The sequence below is a fragment of the Canis aureus genome, chromosome 1, assembly GCF_053574225.1.
Source record: "Canis aureus isolate CA01 chromosome 1, VMU_Caureus_v.1.0, whole genome shotgun sequence".
NCBI lineage: Eukaryota > Metazoa > Chordata > Mammalia > Carnivora > Canidae > Canis > Canis aureus.
The window spans coordinates 61,829,359-61,848,989 of record NC_135611.1 but is presented as its reverse complement, the minus strand read 5'-3'; the positions used below and the strand labels follow the sequence as shown (position 1 = coordinate 61,848,989).

At 36.1% G+C, this 19,631-nt stretch overlaps 1 protein-coding gene and 1 long non-coding RNA gene across 8 annotated transcripts in view; one reads left to right on the top strand and one right to left on the bottom strand.

The window, feature by feature from the left end:
* The window catches only part of LOC144316120 (uncharacterized), a 480,356-nt gene that overhangs the window by 419,840 nt on the left and 40,885 nt on the right, over window positions 1–19,631 (top strand). Inside the window, exon 3 of one of the 4 annotated variants that reach the window (XR_013381994.1) lies at window positions 4,725–5,152. The exons of the other annotated variants lie outside the window; for them this stretch is intronic. The gene's annotated coding sequence lies outside the window, so the exon portion shown is untranslated. Of the gene's footprint in view, window positions 1–4,724; window positions 5,153–19,631 lie in introns of those variants that run through there. 4 annotated transcript variants of the gene reach the window in all.
* LOC144316178 (uncharacterized) overlaps window positions 1–19,631 on the bottom strand; it is a 53,004-nt gene that overhangs the window by 9,911 nt on the left and 23,462 nt on the right. For all 4 annotated transcript variants that reach the window (XR_013382035.1, XR_013382026.1, XR_013382022.1 and 1 more), the window contains one exon: window positions 1,784–2,008. This is a non-coding gene — a long non-coding RNA (uncharacterized LOC144316178). The remainder of the gene's footprint in view (window positions 1–1,783; window positions 2,009–19,631) is intronic.

The following is a 19,631-nucleotide window of genomic DNA, read 5'->3' as shown; positions in this document are numbered from 1 at the left end:
TTATGCAAAATAGTTTTTGAACCCTCAATCACCTGCTGTTACAGTCAGCATTTATACACCTTTCAGAGGCTGCTACACATGTTCTTTTAATGTTTGATTTTATTTGTTAAATAAGAGCCAAAAAGTGAATCCAGTTTAGGACATAAATATTACATTTGGAATATTGGATTTAATGGGTGTTTCTAAAATTTTCCTTTTTTGTGGCCCATCTGCTTGAAAAATACCTTAACATAATTTTCATATGCACACACACAAACACACAGAGAAAAATAGTTGAAAATAGAGGTCACTGAAATAGCTATAACTATAATACCTTTCTCTTATTTTGGTTCTGTAGAAATATTTGTCTTCAGAAAGATATTCTCAACTTCTAACAGAAACTCATTAAGATGATGAAATCACTGGGAGAAAAATTTCATTTCTTTCTTAGAAATTGAATTTCTGGCTCTGTTCAAAGAGAGTAGAATATTTCTTTCACTCTACATTTATTTATTTATTGGGAGGGGAGGGGCACAGGGAGAGTGGAGAGAGAGAGAGAGAATCTTGAGCAGGCTCCATGCCAGAGACATTGATATGGAATGGAAACAAGTATATCACCCCACAAGCTACATGAGATGTGCTATAGAGTGATGTGCATGGGCCTAGGGGCAGGAAAACCGAGTCTTTTCTGAGCTTTGCTCATAACTTGCTGTGTTACCACTTAGTATCAGTGAACTTCCTCACCCATAAAGTAATATAGTTATATTGAGGGATCTAAGTTTCCTTCAACTCAACTAGTCTACAATTCTGAAAGCTTCTACCTTTAAGATGATTATAACCTGATATCACATAATGAAGTCTGACTTTACTCAGCAGTATCATTTGTAGGTAATTTTTTTTCTCATAATGTGTTTTCCCATGAAGTTAATGTCCAATTATTTTGAAAGTTAAACACTGTTTGAAATGCATCACCAGTCATTATGATTTAATGACATTTTCTGAGAGTAGTGAAAACACCATGACCTTGATGTTATTGGAAAGGTCTTGGTTATGAGTTGTTTAACATGTGGGGAGTTGTTTGACATCCTTGTCACTACAATATAAACTTGTACAACTTTTCATGAAGGTATCCTTCATGAAAGTTGATCTCTGTCACTGAACATATGTTCTTTCCCAGATACCTGCCTTTGATTAATTATTTCAATCACAAGTCATGATAGCGTTGGCATGACAGAGGGTATCCGTTCTGTATTCAGAGGATCATTCTCTGAATGAAAATAGAAATTGTGCTCTGTGTCAGATGGTTATTCACTCCAAAGGAAAATAGCAAGAGACAAGACAGCCATGAGGTGGGCTTCTGGCTTTTTACTAAGACCAAACACATTCAATCAGTGGGCAGCTTCACAGCACAGCAAAGCAGATGGACACTTCTAAAATCCCCAGATGAGATTTTAGAGTCAAACATTTCAAGTGCATACAGCCTATTGTAGAGGGGCAAAAAAGTGCCTCAAGAATAGTTTTTTGATACCGAGAAAAGTTTTGTGTGTTTTCTTAAAAAGACAAGCTTTCATTTGGAAATATCAGATTAGCAATGTTTTCCATAAGCCAGAACTCTACAGATACTTTTGTTGGTTTGCTGGCTTTTTAAAAACTTAAAAAAAAAAAAGTTTCCCCAAAAGAAAACAAAAGTGAGCACGTTTTCTAAAGTGGAACATTTGAACAATTGTTACCCATACTACTTTTATAGTCTTCTCCTTTTTTATTCTTAACCTATAGAAGAATTATTCTTTAAAAAAATCCTTACCAAGCAAATAAAGTTGACTAAGAAATCTAAAACATCTGAACAGGAGCCAGACGTGTAGGTAAAATTCATCTTCAACCATTTGATTCACACGTGTTCCTTCTCTGACAAGACAAGACGAGCCAAACAGCATCCAACAGCATTCCTCCGTTTTTCCTTTTGTTGTTTGCCAGTTAATTTTTATTCACTGGAAATGCCAATTTTCCACATGCTATTCAATGTGGTGTGCTTGTTTGAAAAGAAGCAAAGAAAAAAAAAAAGAAAAGAAGCAAGGAAAAGAACTTAAGATGCTGAGAACTTAACTCATTCCTTCCTTCTTTTCTGTCCTCCTCCTCGCTGACAAGTCCCTTTCTTCCTGGCTTAGTGAGAAACAAAAGCAGATTCATTCAACTTCAAAACTTGAACCCATGCCAGGTGAAATATTTGAGCGAGGCTTATCCTCCACTCGCTCACGCTGCATAGGTGGGCCTAGTTAAGTGGTTTTTGTTGGCTACACGGTTTATTATGATTTTACAGTCACACCCTCCGTGCCAAAGTGCAGCTCAGCAAAGTGCGCGTGTGGGTGGGGGTATGTGTGTGCTTTGTTTGAGAATGTAGAGCTAAAGCAACTATGTAGTTGGAGACATTGAGGAAACTCATCATTTCAGAATATATTTAATTTACAGCGAGCCCTTGCTAACACTTGATCTTTACCATAACATACCTGAGAGTCAACAGCTTTTACACTCTCTTATCACTTTTTCCCTAATTAGGTAAACTGGAAAAAAAAAAAAAAAAAGTGCTCAATCACTTGCTTCAGTACAGCTTAGAAAGTTAGGAAAAAATGCGGGAGTACAAAACAATACTATCAACTTGAATTCTTTTGCCTGAACCACCAGGCAAGTCTCTGCCTGAGGCAACACTGCAAAGTAATGCAAGTGCTGTAATTAACCTAAAAATTCTTACAGGAGGTACAACATCTCTCTAGAGTAACTTGATGTGCAGGGAAGGACCCCTTTTGTCAGACTTGGCATGGAGTAGAAGCAGTTATCAATATGCATTAAACAAATATAATTCAGAGCAGTTGCTTATGAGAAAAGCCTTAAAAAGACTGTAGAATCATAACCTTTTTTGTAGGTTGTAGATGATTTGTAGCAGATGAAATCCAAAGTATTGGGATGTAAACATGTCTCATAGATCTCTAGTGGTGTTATGTTAATAGGGATAACTGATGATTAATGCTATTCTACACTCTGCAGCATTTTAGAACAGAAATAGGTCTCCAGATTAGCCAGTTCAATTCCTTCATTATACAGATGAATAAACTGAGGCCCAACGGGATTAAATGATTCATCAAATATTACATGTCTAATTAACAGCAGGAGGGCGGTTATAATGTGGTTCTCCTGACAGTCAATTCAACTCACCAGACTTGTGGATGTACCTTTCATATGAAAAGAACTTTTCTTACTGATGTGAGATATAAAAAGATATAGAGCCCACAAACCCCACCTTTAAGGACAGAACAATGAAGGAATAAGACAAGTATAAAGCTAACTATAATGCAAAGAAAAGGAAAATATTAGCTTTTATGGGTTCAAAGGATGGAGAAGAGAAATTTGCTATAATTTCTTGCTATCCTACACAGTAATGATTCCTTTTTCACAACTATAATAGAACAATGATTTGAAAAGGACCTCAGAAAACCCACTGAGTTCATCAGGTGACTATCTAAATTAAGGGTGACCAACGTATGCTTTAGGATGTACAGTTCTTCAAAATGTAGGTATACTGCCTAAAGCAAAAGGAGTAAAATTGCTGTTACAATGAAATAGTACTGCATTTTAAAGTAATATGTATTTTGTTAAAAATCTCAAATGAGAACAATGTAAAGAAATATCACTACTTTCAAAACGACCAATGATTCTTTTTTTCTTAGCAATAAAAAAAATACTGTATTATACAACTCTGGTGATTCTGCAGCCCATTGTTTATCATATTGGTCATTTTTTTTGGACAAAATTTTATGTCTGATGACCTTAACAAATCTCTTATGTACTTGAACATACTAGACTCCATTAGATTTTTATAGGATCATTTTTGCAAAGTATCAAGGCTAGTTTACATCTACCTGTTTTTTGTTAATCCTGTAAGTTTAGAATTTTCTACAAATTTCATAAGCAGATTCCAAACTCTGTAATTGAAATTCTCAACAGAGATGGTGAATGGAAACCATCTTTATAGGAGAGTATCCTTTCCTATGAAGAACATCATTAATGGATCCCAAATAATTTAATACTGGATAGTTCATCTTTAGATAAGACACTTGATTTAATGGGTTATGCAAATAAAAGGACTACAGTTAAGAGCACTTTTCCTAACTTGGCTTTAAAAGCATGTCTAGTTCATCAATTATATATTGTTTACTCACTGAAGATCCATGTATAATACACTGAAGATTAATGTATAATCAGTGAGTCACTCACAAAAGTTAACTCAAATGCCATTTGAAATTAGACATTATCTGAGAAGAAGTTGATCAATTTTGTCCAGACACAGATCAACATTAAGGACCAATGAAAGCCAAAATAAACCAGTATGAAAGAAAAGGAAAAATCTACTCTTAATTGGTACAAATGTGAAGTGATCTTTAATAAACATAAATACAGACATTCACAGAATTAATTGATAGAGGTGTATTCTATACATTAAATAATGCTCAACAATGGCTTCATGTTTTTATGTTAAATATTCTTTTTCTTGAAGTGCCAAAGCACTGTGAACAAACTCCTAACAGAAATGTGACTTCTCACAAAAAAGGACTTAAAATATATTTGCCACCACTGAGGTGAGAACAAGCAGATCGCCACAGAGAGGGTGCAGCCATCAAAGGGAATGTGTGAAATGCGCACAGCCAACATTGTGCAAAACACATTAAAGAAATGTGCTTTGATTTTTTTTTCAGGAAATCAAGTGACAAAGACGCCATCCACAAAGACTATATATTGAAGAAATACCTAGGACAGAATTCAGTAATAAATGCCAGAAGTAAAACTTGGACATGCCTGTATGGACTGACCAATACAGAATAATGTATAACATTGATAGGATTCCTACTAGACTCTGTAACGTACTATACTCTGTTGTTAGCCATACTGATACTGGGTAAAAGTTCTCATCAACTCCTTTGAAAAATGGAACAGGCCCTGAAATTCTAGTACCCATCATATGTAAACATACCTAACAGAATGAAATTCCAGTTGGTGTATAATATGTCACCCTTTCCCCCCAAGAGTTAGTATCATTTGAACATGATGACTTACTCCAGTAGAAAGATAGTATTAATTGGAGCTTTTTGGAAAATATGGTGTTAAAAACAAAAACAAAAACAAACTACTTCCATTACTTGTGAAATGATTAAGTTTTGAGAATTTAACATATGTGCCTCATGGAAAATATTTCCAATCCCTGGGATGAATCCTGGTTGGTTTAAGGATGGGCCTGTGTCCTAAAAAGTTTCAATCTCAGTGAATCTCAGAACTCTTGCTTCAAATGCTGGATAAAAGCCTCCTCTCTCTCAAACCTGTAGTATGTCAAGAGAGTCTAAAGACAATGACATTCATTTTGTCCCTATGGGCATTTCCATAGCTTGAGTTGGGATCCAACACACAGAGGAAAGAAAACTTCAGGAAGTGACAGGAAGCTCCTGGATTCAGCTAACCCTGAAGCTAACCCATCATGGATTTACTGCTACACAAGCCAGTACATTTTCCTACTTTTAGTCCATTTACCATTAGGTGTTCTGATTCTTGCACCAATGGCATCCTGAATGATGTAGTCCTTTAACTCTCTGTACAATGTAAAAGCTCGGTAGCCTTGCTCCAGGCTTCCAATGCTTGTTACTAGCCACCTTCTCATATTCACCCTTTTTTTCAGCTATAAAATATCACTGGAAGTTCCCTGAATGCATTGTGCTATTTTGGATCTCTGTATCTTTGTATGTACATGTTTATCCCTTTCCTAGGAATGTCCCTGTCTCCTTTCTTGGCTTATCTAATTCTATTTATTCTCCAAAGTTTTTGTCCTCTGTGATGTCCCTAAGATTTTCTGGCCCATCTCCCACTTGACTTAGATGCCCTTTCTATGTGTGTCCATGGCTTACCTTTACCATGGTATTTATCTTTTATCATAATTTATTCTTCCTAACTGGACTAAAAACTCCTCATAAGATATTTAGTTTTTTTTTCTTTTTTCTTTTTTCTTTTTTTTTTGTTTTTTTGTTGTTAGTACCTAAACTAACACTTGTTGATGTTCAAATGTTGGCTGAATTAATGAGTGTACCAGATAATAAAAGAAAAACAATAAACCTAATTCCAGCTTAGGATAAATGTTTTCCTTTAATTTGGCTTTGTTTTGTTTGGTTTGGTTTAGGTTTTTAGTAAGAGAGAAAACATAATGGATTTTAATGACTTGGAATGTGTTTTATATTTTGATACAGTTTATTAACCCTTAGAGATAGGTAACCAGATAGAAAACTTAATTACGGATGAGTTACCTTCTCTTGCTACTCACCATTAGTCACTAGAGAGAAATAAGCAATAGAAATTGAATGAATTAGTAAAAACTTACATTGTTATTTGAAAACTCTGAAAGCACAATTTACATGATGATGTCAAGCTTATTTAGGCTGAGTCTACAAATATAAAATTAAAAAGGGGGAATTTGAAGGTTAATTATGGTAAATAGCTTCATATTAGTTGGTATGGTAAATGTTTTTGTATTAGTTGACCTTTCTGAGGTTGCCAGAAAAGATTGCCTTCACTAAGTGGTTCTAAAACGTTACTACTCTCGGCCCCAGTCATTCCATGACCTGAACATTTAGTGGCCCTCAGTGAGAATGTCAGTATCATCTTAGAAATGACTAGAGCTCAAAACCTATTCAGGTTTTTAGATGATGACTGATGATGTCTTTTTCAGATAATATACACAGTAGGGGAAAATTCTTAGTGAGGCTTTTTAAAAAATTTTTTACAGTGAAGCTTGCCAAATTCGCCTCTGCATATTCTAAAGTTGGTTTTGGCCTGTTTGTTATCATTCATCTAAGTGTCAGTCAGGGTCCTTCCTCATAGGAAACAGATGGCTCAGTGCATCAAAGTAACGAAAGTAAGGTTTATTTACAAAGGGCCTAATGCCCAAGGTGTGAATGGAGTTTAGGAAACTAGATCATGCAGGGACCTGAGACCAACTGCAAAAGAACTCTTATTCCCCTTTGCACCCTGTGTGCAGAGAGCTGAGAGAAGGACTCACCAGGAAAAGAGTGAGGACAGAAGTCACCTGGGGAAGAGCAGGAATTTCCCATTGAGGGCATAGCCCGCCCTAGGCAACCTCAGCAGAATGGAGCCAAAGGAACACGTTTCCTGACATCATTCTCTTCACTGCTTCCTGTCTTCTGCTGGACTCCCCTTCGATGGGAAGTCAGAGGGTGTGGGAGGTTTTTTGTTGTAGTACAAAATGAGTTAGCTTTTTTTTTTTTTTTTTTTTGGCCTGTCAGTGCCCAATATTGCCTTTGTCTGGGTGAAAAGATTGTGTCTGCAACCAGTGAACAGTCTCATCACCTAGTATATCATCATGAGGTAATATCAATTCGGTCATCGTCCTTTCCAAAGTCTAAAATGTTAGCTACTACTGCTATTCTTCATATAGGAAATTCATGGGGAAAAGAGAAGAAAAAATGAAGTACATAAAGCACAGCTTCTAAGTTCTCTCTCTGTAGTCAGCCACTAGCAAAACTTGGTTATCGTAACTGCCTACTTCCACCACCCATTTCCATGTCTCTTTATTCTCTGCAAGCACTTCTGCTGGATGAGGGTTTTTTAACTGCTGAGATTATTTGAAACTTCATTCCTCATTCTGTGAATCAGCCTTGTACGCTCAGTCCTGGCTATGCTGGGTTCTAACTCTCTTTTGGGTCCACTGGTGGCTGAGAGTCTGAAGAGAGTCAATATTTGCTTCTAAGGTGAGGACAGTTCAAAAGAATTTGGAGATTCATAGTCCTTAACTTCATCTATGTCTACGTGTATGTCCCATCCAATGAGACAGGGTTCCACTGTTTACTGGGAATTGCTTTTCCCTTAGCATATTAAGGGATCTGGCCAGTCCAGTTTATAATTAGTGCTATGACTCTGCAATCTTCACAATCATAGCCTGAGCTTGGTTGTCATCTGTGTCTTTCAAAGTTACTCAGGAAACCTTGTGACTCAGCAGATTCCTAATTACGTGTTGAGAGCCTTAATTCTCTTTTTCCCTATCTGTATTCTCTAGGACTATAAGAAGAAGCTAAGTGACTCTAAAAATATTAATGATCAGAGCAGCTAAGTGCCACAGCCACTTGATCTTCACCAGCTTATCATCCCATGAAACCGTAGCGATAACCTGAATATTGATACTGCTATAAGATGCCAAGAATTACCCCCATCTGACTCTGCACACCCCCAGCAAAGAGGTTACCCCTACACTCCTCACATATGTGGCAGACCGATCCTAGAATCTCATTTCAAGGCATCTGTTTCCTGGGGCCACCTTTGTACCAACTAATGTTATCAGCCAAGGTTCTTCCAGAAAAGAGAGTAGATAAGTATTTATTCACAAAATGACATATTATAAAAGTTTGGAGTGGAGGTTGTGGTCTGTTGAGATAGAGGAGGAGTGGGAGGTTTCACGACTCTCAAACCCAAAGGGCTGAGGAGAGGGAGAGATTAGCAGGACCTGGAAGAAATAAAGTCCCAAACTCATCCAAAAGCCAGAGTACTCCAAAGCCCTAGTAATGTAGTTGATGCAGGCCCATTTTTGAGGTAGAGGGCAGATGAGAAAAAAGGGAATGGCTCTGGATGGTCACCCATAAATATATGACACATGGCATTATCTTTCTCTCCTCAAAATCACATTCCTGTCCTCCTTCTAAACTATGTGACCTCACCTTTTCCTTGAACTATATGATTTAATTAATCTATTGTCTCCAGTTTCCCATTTTTTTGCATATTTCTGTGATAGTATATTAAAACCATGCTAATTTTTGTGTTTTCTAAATGTGCTCTGATACTTTCTTATACTCTTACATAGGTACCTATAAATATACACATTTACATATGTTTTCCATTTGGATATAACCAGTGACAATGTCTTTCTTGTATGTTATTTGGATCATGTCATAGACATGTGCACAATTGATACTGTACATGCATTAATGACTTAAGTTTAAAAGGTGAGAATTAATAATTTGAACTTGGAATTACATATAGTTCTAAGGATTATATATTTTTCTTCCCTTTTCTCTCCTAATACAGCATTCTTTCTCTGATTTAAAACTTTCAATTTTCAACTTATTTTATCATCTGGAAGAAATGTTGGCTCTGAAAATGAAATTTATGAAAGCATAGCTTTCAAACAGTGGCAAGAGATATTTTTAATCTTAAGGAGTTCACGGTGTTTTTTTTTTTTTTTTTTTTTCCATCTTGTTTCAGCAATGAATTCTGATTTTCTTATTAGGAATTAGGGTTTTTAATAAAAATCCCTTTTAATTACCTCAAATTTTTATTTGAAAAAGAGTGGTCTTATCTACATAATTCCCCAAAGAAAAATCATAACAGACCACAACGAAGTTATTTAAAAACCAGGGATATACATTAGCCATCTTGATGTCTAGTCCAGATAATTTTACCTCTGAACATTCTAAGTGCAATAATAATGAAATAGAAGGTAACTATCCTAAAATAGCTTTTTGAAAAGATGATTTTATATCTGTAAAATGTCACTGATATATTGACGTTGGAAATAAATTCATAGTAATGATGTTCGAAGTCCATTTTCATTTATAGCAACTTAAAACTCAGATGGCAATGATATTATCATGGTTTCCAGATTCATAAATCACCATCAGTCATTTCCATAATGTTTAATGTTTGTTTTCCAAGGACCTCAAATTAATCCATAGATAGACCATTAATATTTTGGACATAGAATATCTGTATAACTTTACAATGTGAAAAGTAAAATAAGAACATATTCTTGACACTGAGGTGATTTACTTCAAGTCATATTCCATGTCTCTGAGAAAGAAATAAATAGAAACTTCGAAATTGTGGTTCCAGATTCTCTACTGTGGCCATTTAGCCTTCCATATTTCTATTTTATACTTTAGTACAGCTTTACGATTTTAATCAGTCCTCTTTATTGGCTCAGAAGTTATAGCAGACTTGCCCTTTGTATACCACTTAGGTTTTGTGGAGCATCGTTTAAATAATGCTGCTTTCAAATCTACATATATATGCAGAATAATGGGTTTCTGCCATTCTATACAAGCTGAGATAAATATCAAGGAATATATGTAAACTTAAGCTATCTCCTCTTTCTAGTTTTGAGAGACTGAGGGCAGATGGGTAGATTTATTTTATTTTCCCTAACAAAAAAAGAAAAGAAAAGAAAAATCTTACTTTAAGCATGTCAGTACCTAAATAATCAATATGGAACCCCCAAAATAGTTTTAGAACCAAATATCTTTCTTCTTGGCCAAAAATGAGATTGACATAAGCCTCTGTAGATACAAAGTGATTTTCAAACTCTGCATAAAGCTTGGCTTATGATAACTTTAAATAATAAGGACATATCTGATGTTAAAATAACAGTAAATATGAGTTGGAATTTATTAGCAACAAAGCATTTGCCGATGGATCTGGATAGGAAGTGGTTTTTTAGAAGGTAATCATATGCTTCTGATTGTGATGTAGTAGCACACTGTATGCTGAAAGGCAACGTGACCAACTAAAGGAGATTGAGCAATAAAAAAAAAAATGGAAAAAGAATTAATGGCAGGCAGGACAATTTGGAACCTTTGAGAAAACATCTTTTAACCTGTTTTTGTATTCTTAACCTGGAAGAACACCGATAGGAATCCAGTGAAATTAAAATGTGGCAGAAATGTTTCCAGAAGTGATGGGAAGGGGCCAGGATGTAAGACAATGGCTTTGCCTGCCACGCTGGCCCAAAGGTAGGCCCAGAAAAAAGGCCTCGCATTCCAGAGGTCCTCCCTTGACTCCCAGACTCACATTTTCCCCACTGCACCGTGCGTGTCCAGTAAGCATTGCCTAAGAAAACATTGGCAAAAAGGCCAACTTGGATTAGAAATTGGTTTGTCTGAAGTCAGAGTTCACAGTTTTTACCACATTATTCTCCTGTTCAAAAAAATCCTTCAGTGGCCTTCCTTTTAAATATGCTGTGTTAACAAAGTACATCATTCTCTTGGCATTCCATTTAGACTTGCTCAGCCTTGCCAGTTTCATCTCCCACTACTTCCCTACAGGAAAGCTCTGTTGCATCCAAATCATTCCATCGCTTAGCATTTGTGCTCTACTTCCTGTGCACACGTTCTCTGAGGCTGTTCCTCCATCTGGAAGCCCCACTTCTGTCCTCCCTTTATTTCAATCTTACCCAACATGCACTGCTGAGGTCCAAAACCCATCTCTTTGTACATGTTCCCTGGAGAGACCAGACAGTCCTAGTCCTCATTTCCATTTCTGGCCACCGTTCAGTACACATTCTTAAGACCACTTATTTGGCCTTTATCAGGTTCTAGTTAGTGTTGTGTACTGTCTTTCCTGGAAAACCTCTACCATGTTGCAACACACCACATCATACCACAGTGCCTCCCTCATAAGGGATTAAATGAATAAGTTCTCATAAAGTGTCATGTATAACGCAGGCCCTTCGTATACAGCTTACAGGGGCTTTTCCTTATCTTATCTCTCATCGTGAAATTTTAAATAAACAAGCTCTTATATTCTCAGACTATAGTATTTACAGAGAGCCTTTACATAGGATATTTTATTTCACAATATCCTTAGAGGAAGGCAGATATCATGAATTTTACTTTACAGATGAAGAAGCTGAACCAGGAAATCATGAGTGATCCGCCCAAGGTCACACTGACTGAAGGTCAGGTATGAAGATTTAGAGTCATTTTTTTTTCTCTAGCATTTGCTAATGCTCATTTTGCTTAATAGTTTTGTCCTTGTAGCTGATCATTTTAATTTTGTGGTTTTAAGCATTGTGATTTGGAATATGGATAAATCAGGAAAATGATAGGAAAAAAATACTAAAGATCACAGAGACACAAAGCTAATAAAGCTAATTAAAGTATATGATTAGTACTTTAAGTGACTTGGCAATCGATGTAAAACAAGAAAGAGAATGAGAGAACGCTTAATGTTGAATGAAATCACGAAGACTAAGCAAATATGGTGTAAATAACAATGAGATGAAAGTTAAGGAACAATGGTTTTGAGTGAGGTATGTTGGAGTTCTTTTACTGAATTTTAAATCATGTGCTGCATGATGAAAAGAAATATACAAAATCCATTAAAAGTTAGAAGACTATGTATTCACAAGTTATGGATTCCATTGACTAACCCCTTCTGATGTTGAATTGCCAACCTTTCTTAAATGCAAACCATGGGTCAGGCATTGTCCTAAGTACTTTTCATGGATTATCCACTGTTCGTCACAACAGCATTCAGAGGTATTATTATCCCGACTTTTTCAGGGAAACTGAGGTGAAGTCCAGGTATAGATACAGATGAGATTTTCTACATACACTGTCTAACCTCTAAGCCCAAGCTAAACTTTGCATAATCACCCTTGTAATCAGAACCCTGAACCAGAAAATCTGAACCTAATGATTCAAATCCATTTTCAGTTAAGTAAATATATTTGAGCTGAACGATGTTTCTTAATTGTTCATTTGTTTAAAAAATATTAAAACCTCTTGTGTTTTTGCTAGGACTGCATACAACTTCAATGACGTAACATTTCTCTAGAGAACTTAAATGTCAAGTTTGGGACAAAATAGTCTGCAGCACAAGCTCCTCTGTGCTTTGCAGTGTCTGCACATCTGTTTGCTGCCACACGTGTAAGAAATGAACACATGTGGCTCAGTTAGGATTGCCAAACGTCTCTGATTGTGAAAGGCGACATTTACTTTAGAAGGACATCTAGGTCTCAGTGGTCTCCTCAGTGGTTGAACAGAACCATAAATGCATTAACAATTTTTAGGAAATGTAACTCAGTTTTTCCCCCTTAAAAAAGTGGCTGTCACCCTGGCAGATTATCCTTCTTCATGCACGTTTGTGTTTGTGACCTCCCTTGCAGCATTGGCAATGAACAGCAAGAACTAACAAAAGGTCATTGTCACACAGACCTAGGTCTGAATCTCAGTCCTTCTTTTACTGGTCTTAGGTTTTTACTGAACTTCTCTGAATTTCAGTTTCCTCATCTGTAAACTATAGAACCTAATTCATGGGATTTAGGTGAGGATAAAATAAAGGAATAGGTACAAAATCTAGGGATCATGGTTAACACAGGCTCCATAAATATTCACTTAACAAATAATTGCCAAGGAAATACCAGGCACATATATAGAAAATGGATTTTTTAAAAATACAAATATATCAATATAGTTGTTGGAGAATATAAAATCACAAATACTTTCTTTTTCCCTTTTGATTCTAATTTTCTGTTTCTTCCAGAAATTTCATTTGAAAATAAGATTTTGCTGTGGTCTGAGACTGAGGATACCATGTTACTGACAGTAGCAAGAAATCTCAGCATACAGAGGTTGACATCAATATTCGTCTCAGTTCACTCAGAAGAAATCAGATATATTCTCTTGAAGTTTAATATATATTTTTAAAGATTTGATTTGTTTATTTGAAACAGGGAGAATGAACACAGTGGGCGAGAGGGGCAGAGGAAGGGGGAAGAAGCAGACTTCTTGCTGAGCAGAGAGCCTGACACTGGGCTCCATCCAGCCCAGGATCATGACCTGAGCTGAAGGCAGGTTCTTAACTGACTGAGACACCAAGACACCCCTTTGAAGTTTTATATTAAATTCATTTTAGCAACCAATTTTATTTCTCCAGTTAATTCTGTGAACTTCTTTCCATTGGCCCAACCACTCACAGTTTCTGAGACTAATTTTCTTTAAGTGTAATGACGTTGAGTATGTCAGTGGAAAAAAAAGTGGCTAAGTATAAAGGACAAAAGAGCTTAAGTTGGTGCACTGAAAACACTGAGCTTGGAAAGATGCTTCTAGCACAGTCTAGGGAAACTCTGAGGCTGTAATTTTAAATAGTCAGTCCAAACCTTTTGGTGAGCGGTGGTCTAAGATGAAGACTATTTTACCTGGCAACACCCCTGTGCAGGGATTGTCAGTCTAGCCAGCAACACTTGCTTTTCTTGTAATTGGTAACCTTCTTTCAGATGCATCTGGTCTCTTCACTAGGAAATCCACTCATAGCACCTGCTGTAGCACCCTGTGAATACCAGCTATTCTTGGCATGAATTTTACTACACTATGATTAAAACAACCCTTACATAGATGGGTCTTTTATAAGTAGATGTAGCTCATAAGGTAATGAGCTGGAAAATGTGAACACAGTACAGTTTCCAGCCAGGTGACCCCTCTTAGGAAGAAAAAATTATGAAACAGGACACTCTGAACCATATTTAGGCATCCTCTTCTGTAATTAGTCCAGTGTAATTTATTGAACATTAGTAAGTGCTTAAAAATTCTTCTTTAGTGGAATCATTGATTCCACTGTAGGTCAAGTCCACGTGGGTCACTTCTTCCCACCAAACTTTAAACAGCTGACAAGTGTAGTGATAGGTGTTTAAAACTAAGTTTCAAGGTCCTCATGGCTCAGTTGGTTAAGCATCTGCCTTCAGCACGGGTCATGATCCCGGGGCCCTGGGATTCAGCCTCGCACGTTGGGCTCCCTGCTCCCTCTGCCCCTCTCCACTGCCTGCTTCTCCCTCTCTCTCTCTCTACCCCTCCAGCCCACTCATGCTCTCTCTCTCTCTCAAATCAATAAATAAAGTCTTTAAACCAAGGTTCAAAGACATAACAGGTGTAGCAAATGTGGTAAGCTAGCAGTGAATCTGCAAAAAAAAAAAAAAAAGCACAAGTTAGATTGCACTAAATTGGATGATAAACCGCAAGTCACCTACTTTTTATCCTTTTCCCCTTGTCCTTTCCATTCTAAATCTCATTTATGAAATTTGTAACCCAGCAGAGAGCTGGGAGCTGAATTTGGATAGATGCTTTCAGTGACAATTTCAGTCAGCAAAAGTCCAAGTCAAGGCAGCTCTCCTCCCACTGCTTCTCATACTTTTCTCTGCTCTTAGTGATTTTTAATGGTTACCAGTGTTTTCTCCCCCCACACACCCCCGCCCCGCAGTTGCAACTGTGACTGTCATTTCCCAGTAGAACTCTCTGTACATCTGATGCCCTTTAACATCCTCAGTTTTCAGAAACCCTTTGAAACCAGAATGCTCAGTGTGACCATCCTTATAGGGCAGTTTGTAACATTTATTACATTCTCTAATCATTCACTGGAAACCTATAACGTTATAAGTACTTCAGATACAGTAGTGAGTAGATGGGATATCTATGACAGGAAGCATACAGTAGGGTAAGGAGAAGCACTCGCTCTATGAAGTTCTCTAACCATGTTGAGCATTCCCACTACTAGCATCTGGAAGTTAACCTGTACATCATGTTCTTTTTGGAACCTTACACACCCTGGAAGCTGATTACACTGCCTTGGACTCCATGTTCCCCTAGAGGGGTTGCCATGACTGCTGATGCTGCCAGGATGCTCAGGCCTCAGAGATCCAGTGTGAAGTCATTCACTCTATCCAGGTCCAAACCCAGGTCACCAGAGGAGATGGTGATTCTTCATGGACTTCAGGATACATGGCATATATAGAAAAGAAAATGCTGATGTATCTTTGATTTTCTCTTAGTTTCCTAAGATAGTTGTACAAAATGAACTAATGACTTTTCAAAACTGAGGGACACTTACCTTGTGTTTCAGTCTTCTCCATGAGTCCTACCCAATGCACCCAAAAATAAAGGATTGTGAAAGAAAATTCACTAGTTTTTCTCTCTGTTGCTTGGCAATTTACATGTTTGAACACAGAGAGACAAAGTGGAGAGGGATTACTATCCAACTCCCTGTGTTTAATCCTATTTCAATGGGTTTAATATAGATTCTATAACTTAAACTTGGATTACTTGGGTTAAAGTAGTGCTATTATCAATTGTTGCTCCATATAAACAAAGCTAATACATAGTTGTGCTGTCATATTTCTCATCTTCTTCTAAACCTTTTAATAATTTATAAAATTAATTCGCATATTCAGAAGCAAACACATAAATCTAAATATATGATATATTAAGACATTTCTTCATGGAGTACCAAAATAATTCCTTTCATATTACATTGTATATCACTGATTATCATTCTAGTTTTGTTTGTTTGCAATATATAGTTCTATTGTTTAAATGCATTGTTTATTTTACAGAAGGTGATAGATGATAGATAAATGATAGCTATTGACATACACATAATTCTATATTCTGCAGAGCATATTTATGTATATCATTTTCTATAGTAATAAATCCAAGAAAGACATCCTAAGTACGAGAGCCTACATTATGCTAACATCAAAAAGCAATAAAATAAAACTTTCCAAAGCTTTCAGCTTTGGAACTCTGAATGTGGTCAACTAAAAATGATTTCCTGTTTCCAGAAAGTTTTTTTTTTTTTTTTCAACAGAAAATCCTCTCTCTGGAAGTATCAGATGTCCTCATAGTTATTTGATACTACTACCCAGAAGAATCTGGGAGAAAAAGAAAAGAAAGAAATTGGGAAAAGCCAACAGAGCACAGGAAACCCCTTTTGGAATTTCAAAGGCAGTGAAATGTGGAATAAGTTAGCTATGCCAAGACGTTTTATATAGAAAGCCTGAAAAACTGAGTAAAAAAAAAAGGAACATTCATATGAAGAACTATATAGCCATTATGCATATAGCTTCATATTATATAAATTAAACTAAAAAAAGAGAATACAATTAAAACCACTTATAAAAGACATTTAGGAAATATTTTAGTATATATAAATGGATGGATATCTAGAATGAACAGGGAACTCTGGAGTAGCCACTCAAATATATTCCTAAAATGCTACAGCTGCTACTGTTGCAGCTTTTCCTAAATTTTTTACACCAAAGGTAGTTGTATTAAGATTCTCTGGAGAAACAGATCCAATGGGATGTGTACACACACAAAACAGGAGATTTATTATGAAGAATTGGCTCACATGATTATGAAGGTTGAGAAGTCCCATAGTCTGCTGTCTGAGAGCTGGAGACCCAAGAAAGCCAGAGATGTAATTCAGTCTGAATCTAAAGGCCTGCGACTCAGAGGAGCCAGGGGTGTAAATCTGAGTCAAAAGGTAGAAGATATGAGATATCCCAGCTCAGCAGTGAGGCAGGAAAAAAGAGAGAGATGTTTTATTCAGGCTTTTGGTGGATTGAATTAGTCCCACCCACCCTGGGGAGGGGAATCTATTTTACTGAGTCTGTTGATTCAAATGAAAATCTCATCCAAAAACACCCTCCCAAGTATACCCAGAAATAATGTTTAATCTGGATACTCCATGGTCAGTCAAATTGACATATAAAATTAACCATCACAGTGGTTAATTATTTCTTAATATTTGCCCAAGGAAAAGATAGTAAATAATTTTAGAGAATAAAATCTTTTATGACATTACCAGTTGGCCTTGTCTCTTGACATGCCATTTTTTATTGCTATTACAAATAAGTAGGAGAGGAGACTTCCAAGGCAAATATCCATATGACAACCTCATAACCCAAAATGAAGCAGAGGAAATTATGCCTCTTGGCCAACAATGGGTGTTTTCGTGCACCTAATCGCAATCTTGCTGAAAATGAAAATATAGTAGAATTCTTGTTCTTTTCAAGCTAATAATTAACTATAAGAAAAAGTGGCTATTGATTTGGAAAGAAAAAAATGGCAACTATAGATAAATTTTGAGTGGATACACTAGTACTTTTTGGATATCTGGTATTCCATCTGAGATTAAAACATAAATTGAGACATTGCTTATGAAAGAAGAGTTAACCAAAACTAATATATATGTCAATGTAAAGCACGTTACAGGGTATGTAAACACCCTGTAGTTGTTCAATAAAGTTTGAGGTTTTATTTTTTAGTTATTTATATTTTAAATATTTTTATTTATTTATTTTAGAGAGACAAAGATAGCACAAACAGCGAGAAGAGGGAGAAGCAGGCTCCTTGTTGAGCAGGGAGCTCGATGTGGAACTCGATCCCAGGACCCTGGGATCATGACCTGAGCTGAAGACAGACACTTAAATGACTGAGCCGCCCAGGTGCCCATGTTTGGGGTTTTATAGACTGAGTTTGAACTCTGTCTAAAGACTACTCATACCATATCATATATTGGAAAGTTGCTAAGAGAGTGCATCTTAAAAGTTCTCATCACAATAAAAAAAAAAAAACTGTAACTATGAAGATGATGCATATTTAACTTAATGTGGTAATCATTTCATGATGCATACATATATTTTTTCCTTTGTATGAAAGGTTTTAATGAATTATGAGCCATAGCCATTACAGACTTTAAGCCTTAATATTTCTTTCCTATGTAGAACCAGATAATGGAAACAGCCTATGTCATGTATGACAGAAGACAATGGTATGAATAAGAGTAATAGTAATATTTATCTACACATCTGCAAGCTTCACTAAAGTTAAGAACCGAGAAGAATACTGCGGTGTCCCAAGTCAATATAGTAAATTTAATTACACATTTTCTATCCTCATAGCTTCCGTTGCAATATAACAAATACTACTTTGCTTTTATTATGATGTGATATACCTACAGCTTATACCCTCTTATATGTCAGTGATATCTCAGTAAAACTGGAAAAAATAAAATCCTTGTGGAAAGGGGGGAAAAAGACTATTCAGTGCTTTGCTAACAGTTTACACATAATTTACATATTCACTTGCTATTTTTGAATATATTTACTTCTTTAAGAAGAATTTTATTTTGGAAAAGAAGTGTGGGAAAAGAATAGTGAGGGTGCCTTTGCTGTACTCTACATTAAATATATAATTTTAATAATTTAAAAGCTGCATAACTGACACTATAATAGAGGGAATTAGTGTAAAATACTAGAAGACCCACAAGTAACTGAGTATGTATGAGAATCTCCTATATGGTATGGGTGCCATTACAAATGACTAAGAAAGGTAAGTTTATTTGGTAAGTGAGCTAGCCAATCACTTGAGGAAAAAAAAAGGATACTTACCTCATGCCATGTAGCAAAATAAATTACAAATGTACCAAAATTTAAATACAAAAAATCAAATAAATAAATACAAAAAATCAAAATCCTAAAATACTACAAGAAATATAATGGGTATGTGATTTTAGGTGAGAAATAGTACTTTGAATCTTAAGTAATATATTTATGAAAATTAGCCATACTTTCCAAAACAGACACAAATTTAGTGAGAAGAGTAGCATTGTTTTACATTTTTGCAAATCTCTTTAATGTCTGGCTTAATAGAAAACATCTGGATTCTCATATCGGCCTCTGCATTCATCTGTGGTGATATCATATGTCATGTAGCTTCTGGAAAACTCCACTGTAAACTTGCGAAAGAATAAAAGTGAAAAGGCAGATATATCTTGGTATTATTATGAAAATAGTTTTGACCTTTTAGTCCTCCAGAAGGGGTCTCCGGGACACTAAAGGGATTCTGAATCAGACTTTGAGAACAACTGTTACAGAGTAATGTTAATTTTTAAATTGATTATATCTCTAAGGGATCATTTCATTTGCATCGCTATGGAAAAGACTCCTCTGCATTACCTGTAGTCTCCTGCAAGTTTTCAGTTTGCTATCCCTATGGAGTTGCAAA